Here is a 6,721-nt window from a genome sequence, read left to right as displayed (position 1 = left end):
GGGTGGGGGTAATCCTGCCTCTGTTGCCACATTAGCCTATATTGTTGTGTCAATAACTGCATCATTTTGTAACTCAGTGGTAGGTTCTTGCAAGAGTTGTCTCATGTCTTCCCCATCTGATTCTACGCTCGGTGATGTAGGTACTTGATTACTTGTTTGAGATGAAGATGGAAGCGCTTGTGTGGACAAATTCCTTTGTGATATGTAATTTGACAGTTTGCTTGGTCGATTTAGTATATCAAGAGTACGTTGTCTTGCTTCAGTGATATGTTGTACATGCTTCTATCCCAATCCTTGATTTCCTGGATTATCATTAGGAACAATAGGTTCTAGTCTTCCTTATTTCTGTAACCCAAGGCATATGGTACCATCATATCCATGTCTTTGGAGTATTTTAAATCCACTGCCATACTAATCTGTATGTATTCTGGCTATTGTCATATGATCTTCTTCTCTATATATCCAATGGTTAACATCTTCGTTCAAGGATTCTTCTTGTAAGTCACCCCATATAATGAAAGAGTATGAGTCTGTGTATCTGACAATTTCTTTTCCTTTGTATTGCTTTTGCACTATAGTGTGAGGTTTCCCAAAGGACTTAGGTGAAAGAGACAATTGTTTCCCACTTAAAGTATTTGCAATAGAGTACTCTCCACAACCCATATCCTTTATTTGTAAGGAGGATGTTGTAGGCATATTGTTTTTTGTTTCTGTGATCTTTAATGTTTCCAACTATGTAGTGAGAGGTGCAGCCTAATTGATAGGTACCCGATTATCGACACTGTCTTTTAGATAATTGCAATGTTGGAACGGATTTGGATCACCCTTTATGGTGATTTCAATACCATTGTATGGAAATTTGACACAGAGATGAAATGTGGATGGTACTGCTTGCATGGTGTGAATCCATGGGCGGCCCAATAACATGTTATATCCCAGCTCTCTGTCCAAGACTTGAAAAGTGACCTTTGTTGTTATTGGTCCTACTTGTACAGGTAATGTTACAATGCCTTTAGATGGACGTTCTTCGTCATCGTAAGCCTTGATATTTATCCTTTTGGAAGAATCAATGTGAAGTTCAAAATATCCTAGTGCTTTGACCAATTTTAAAGTACAAATGTTGAGACCGGCTCCCCCATCTATGAGTACTCTTCTAATTCTTTTCTTATGAATGTAAGCTTCCAGATGCAGTGGGTCATTATGAAGCAATTTATCACTAGGAATATCTTGTTCTGTGAATGCAATACATGTACCTTGTGTCAAACTTCCTACCATAAACTGGAAGGCATGTTCATCTATATCTTTGTCCACTACTGACTCTTGAAGTGCTTTGTCCAATATAGCTCTATGATTGGGTGAGATACGCAATAGTTCGAATAATGATATATGTGCCAGAGTTTTCTTAAGTTGCTCGACTACATTGTAAGTCCCTATTGCTGGTGGTTGATTTTGCGGTATCCCTTGTAAAGTTACCTTTGACCTGTGAGTAACCACTGCACAGTCTCTGTCTCTGGGAGTAATTGTGATTGTAGCAATTGTATCATTTGTATCTGTAGTCACATAAATCTGTCCATTTTAATTAAATGAATATTTCGTATTTATTTGATTAAAAATCCACTAGCCACCAGTTAATTAAATTAATATTTAATTAATTCATCCCCAAACATTCTTCTATTAATTAAATAAATTATTCAATTTATTTTAATTAATTCATTAAACCAAATACAAATCAATTAAATAAATAAAATCAATTTATTTAATTAAATCCCCCTTTTCCTCTTTTAAATAAATAAAACATTTATTTAAATCATTATCCCCACCCCACTTGCATTTTCCTACAAATGCAACTTGCACACATATTTGAAATAAATGAATTTTTATTTTAAATAAAATCCTATTTTCCCTCACCCACCAAATCCACTTGCAAAATCTAATCACCTTCTAGATTCTTCTAACCCCTTCCTAATTAGCCTAATCCATCCCCTAATTATTGTCACATTCCTAAGCAAAATGGAGTCACTTCTCAAAATGGCCCAAAGTCTTGGATAACCATTGAAGGTTTTCAACCTTCAACCACCAAAAACCCCAAAGTCTTTGAAAACCATTAAAGGCTTCCAACTTTCAACCACTTAATTCCCCAAAGTCTCCAATAACCATTAATGGTTAATTCAACCCTCCCACATGGTTAAAACATTTGTTTGACTCAACCTCTATCCAACCACAAAGGTCTCATCAAGCATTTAATACTTTGACCATGATTATCTCTTAATCATTTGCACAAAGGTTTATCCTTGGATTAACTCCTAATCCAGTGGGTAATCCTAATTTAGGCTTGACCCTTAGCCTTTAGATAACCATGAGGTCTTCTCAGGCCTTTAATGCCTCCAACCTCTTCTTTCAACCCAATCCTGTGTTGACACTTGTCATTATTTTATTGGTGCCAATTGTGCACATGGATCCCCAACTTTCAAGCTTGACCCTTGATTAAACCTTTCAATCCTGGCCATCCATTGCTCCATTTTTCCTATAAATAGAGCCCATTCCTTCATAATCCAGATCCTGAAAACTTGTAAGCATTTAGACTATAGCCATTTTAGAGAGCATTTTAGCATAGCATAACTAAATCTTGTCTTTTTGGTTAAAACACATCATTTTAGCATTAAAATAGCTTTTCATTTCATATTTAGAGCTATTCTATAAATCTCAATCCTCCATAAGCATCCATAGTGCAAAAAGCTGCTGAGAGCTACACTATTTTGGAACTTGGAGAGGAGAGGAACAAGGGAGAAGGAACTAAGAGTATGTTAGGAGGTATTTGGAGATGCCTCATCATGTTTGCTTTGATAGTTAAATATGCTTGCATGCTTATAGTCTCTCTTTTGGTATGCCTTTTTAGATTAGGTTTCGATTGACTAACACTAATGTTTTCTGTGTTTTGTGTTGATTGATCTTAGACTAAATCTTGTGCCATTTAGGAGGGCATCAGTATCATAGGCTTTTTTATCAAGATTTATATTAAATCCCTCTTCATAGTCTTGATGTATATGTTTGACATCCATAATATGTTCTATGATTTCATCTTCAAACCAACCTGAGTGAGATGGTTGATCGTGCCCCCAATCTCTGAGACAAAGATTTGTGTCATCGTCATACTTTGGTGCTTCAGATATCATGCAAATTTGGTTGTCATCTTTATGAGTGTCTTGATGATGGTCCTCCTGAGCAGGTGTTTCTTGTGAATCATTATTTGTTGTATCTCCTGAGCTAATGGCATGAATAGTGTAGTCGTATGAGACCTTCATGTAGTTAGTCGTATTATCTTGGGTACCTGATGTGGTAGCTTTTCCTTTGTCATGCTTAACAAAAGGATCCTTAAAAATCGTATGATTTGTGTTTGCTGAGGTCTTATCAGTATCAATTGTGATGTCCCCTTGGTCTATCATATCTTGGACGAAGTTTTTCAATTTGTAGCAACTTGTCGTTTTGTGACCTTTAGTCCTATGATAATCATAGAAATCATTGTCATTCTACCATGTGGGTTTGAAAGGACCTGGTTCATATACTTGTACTTCAGGTAGAGTGATCATATTTGTCTGTATTAACTTTTTGAGTGTTGACTCAATAGTTTCTCCTAAAGGTGTGTAATTTCTTCTTGGAGCTTTTATCTTGGGGTATCTTGTGTTCGTGTTTTGTGTAGCATTTTCATTTGCTGATGTTGTGTTATTCCTTGTATGTGGATTTGTTGACTGACTCGTTCCCAAAGATAAGACGGGTTGAGTTTTGTTTATCGTTCTGGTGTCTACAATACCATCATTGGTCACATTTTTGTTTTTCAACCAAAACTTGGATTTGTCATTGTTGTTGGTGTTGCCATACTTAATAAGACCTTGTTCTACTAATCCCTCCTCACATTTAAGAGCCTTTTCTGTGATTTGTTTAAATGTGGTTAGACATTGCATTTGTATCGGATATTTAATTTTAGGGATCAAATTTTCTATGAACATATCGACTTTCTCTATTTCAGGGATAACTGTCTTGCACCTCCTATAGAGAGCCCTCCATCGTTGTATGAAGGATGCAAATGTTTCATTCTCGTATTGTTTAGCGGTGCATAAGTCCATCAAAGTAACCGGGGTGTCAATGTTGTGCGAGAAATTTGCAATAAATTGTTCAGCTAATTCCCCCCATGACGTGATGGTTGGTGGTAAATGGGAAAACTACTCTAAAGTCGGACCTCCCAGACTTTTAGGAAATAGTCTCATTAGATAAGTATCTTCTTAGGCAACTTCTATACATGCCATAAAAAATTCTCTGATATGATCTCTAGGATCACCCTTCCCACGATATCTATCAAATTTGGGCGTTTCAAAATGTTGTGGGAAAGGTGGCATGTATAATGTGTGATCGAATGGATAGGGACATAAGTCCTGCATTGTGTAACTCTTTTTATCGTTACCAGTTTGCATGGCTGTCATCTGTTGTTGCAAATTTTGTATTTGTTGTGTCAGAATATATGTTGGTGTCAAAGGTATACCTTGTTTTTGTGTATGTCCCACAAAAGGATTCGTGGTTGCATAACTAGGAGGTTGTTGGAAGGTACCAAGATTATAACCTTGTGTGTTGTGTGTTCCACTAGGTACTGTGAAATAGGCGATATGCGAACCCATGTTTGGTTGATTTGTACTTGCTATATTGGCAATACCTAGATTTGCATTTTGATAACTATACGTGGATCCCATAGAATAGGAAACTGGAGGTTGGGTTGCACTCGTTGCTTGAATTTGGATAGGTGCTGAGAAACTTGATATTATCAGTATGCTCTGTGACGGTATACTAGCATTGACCGTTGAAGATGACATGCTTTTTTGAAAGTTTGCATTTGTGTTGACATTTGTTTGGAGAGGTACGCTTTGAGGAAGACTGGAGGTCGTTGCTTGTATTTGTGTCAAGGGTGGTGTTTGACTATTATCTTGACCTAAAGTTTTTCCTGGTGGTAAAATCTTTGTCACATCAAAATCCTCAGGTAGTTTTGCCCCATTTTGTATTAACAACGAAAGATACTTGTCCCTATCGCTATGTATAAGTGCATCTAGGATCATGAGGACATGAGGGTCTTGCTATGCAGACTCAATTTCTTCCTTTTTCAGATGTTGTTGTAATTTGTTTAAGGTGGACATTGTTTGTGTACCTGAGTGTTGACATGTCCATGTTCCAAGTAGGGTTTATAGACTGTGTGTTGTTCGGATCCATTATTCCTTTTGCTTTCTGGGACCTTGTGACGGACATCTAAAATTGCCTATATGAGGATGGTTCAATGCAAGATGATGACCTAACACTAAATAGTAGACATAAATATGAGGTATGCAAGACTATACTAGACTCTCTATTGAGGATTTTGATGTGAGACCTTTTTAGCATTTCTAGATTTCTCTAATGCAAGTCTTTCCATTTGTTGACGAAGTTGTTCAGCTTCAATCTCTCTATCAATTATATGGGAAATCCTAGACTCAATGTTTATCTCATGTATGACTCCTATATATTAAGGTGTGCTTCTTCTTAAATCCCAATCTAAGTTAGGTAGACCATCAATGATTTCTCATTGACCATCGTTTGGAACTAGATTAGGTTGCTCAAAGGGGAGAAAACCATCACCTGGGAGCCCCATGAAGGCACATGCTATGAACCTATAACTGATAATGGACTTAGACATATATGAGGTCTAGATGAAGACATATATGCTAACGCAGGATAATGCAACTAATATGGATGATAATGCAAAAGACTTAGGATGATAATGAGGACGTAAGTGGGACTATGCAAAAGACTATGGATGATAATGAGGACGTAAGTGGGACTATGCAAAAGACTATGTAAGGGACTGCCTATGGTCACAAGTATGTAAGGACTTTTGAGAATCAGTTTCAAAATGGACTTTGTTTTTGGTAACTTCATGTGTAGGACAATGTTTTGCAGTTTTCCAAATCTGAGAACAATGGTTGTTAAGTATGTATAGATGACTGACTCGATTTTCATACAATCTCAGAAAATTCAGAGATACGTGGGATAGGGCCTGAAAGAGCCCAAGGGACTGACTCAATACTAGTCTATCACAATGATACATAAAAAAGCATGGAATACAATCTTAGGCTGGATATTGGACACCATTCAGTGAGACCCCCGCAACAAAATACCGAAACAAGATGGACAAATAGAGAGTCTGGCAGCATTGGCTCCACTCCACGGCTCACACTTCTCAAGCATGCCAGTCTCTCTTATCCCAAAGATCCAAAGATCTTATCACCAAGGGATTTATGTCTCATAATGTAAGGTACATGAGGGGTATCTATGGGGTACGATCCGCACTCCCGAAACCACTGAACGTAGGATTTTTGGCAACTAATTTGGTTCTTAGTATTAGGTTTCGAGGGATCCCAATCCAATGATGGATTCTCAGAGCAAGCCACTTAAGGCTTTAGTTGAGCTTATCAGTGCAGGGAAGGCCCCCACATACATCAAATTCACTCAACACTCTAGCCGCCTGACCAATATATTTATATAGCGGCTTGAAAAACCCGCTCGAGAGTACGCTAGGAGAGATGATATCCCCAACGCATCCCAATTTGAAGTACCTCTGTGGGGTGATGAAATCCCCAGTCAAAGATACCCCTCACTACGTAGAACAAAAGAAAATTTGGATGTCGTTGTCACCTTCCTTCTTTCT

The sequence above is a fragment of the Cryptomeria japonica genome, chromosome 10, assembly GCF_030272615.1.
Source record: "Cryptomeria japonica chromosome 10, Sugi_1.0, whole genome shotgun sequence".
Taxonomy (NCBI): Eukaryota; Viridiplantae; Streptophyta; class Pinopsida; order Cupressales; family Cupressaceae; genus Cryptomeria; species Cryptomeria japonica.
The sequence above is the reverse complement of the archived record's forward strand: the minus strand, read 5'-3'. Positions refer to the sequence as shown.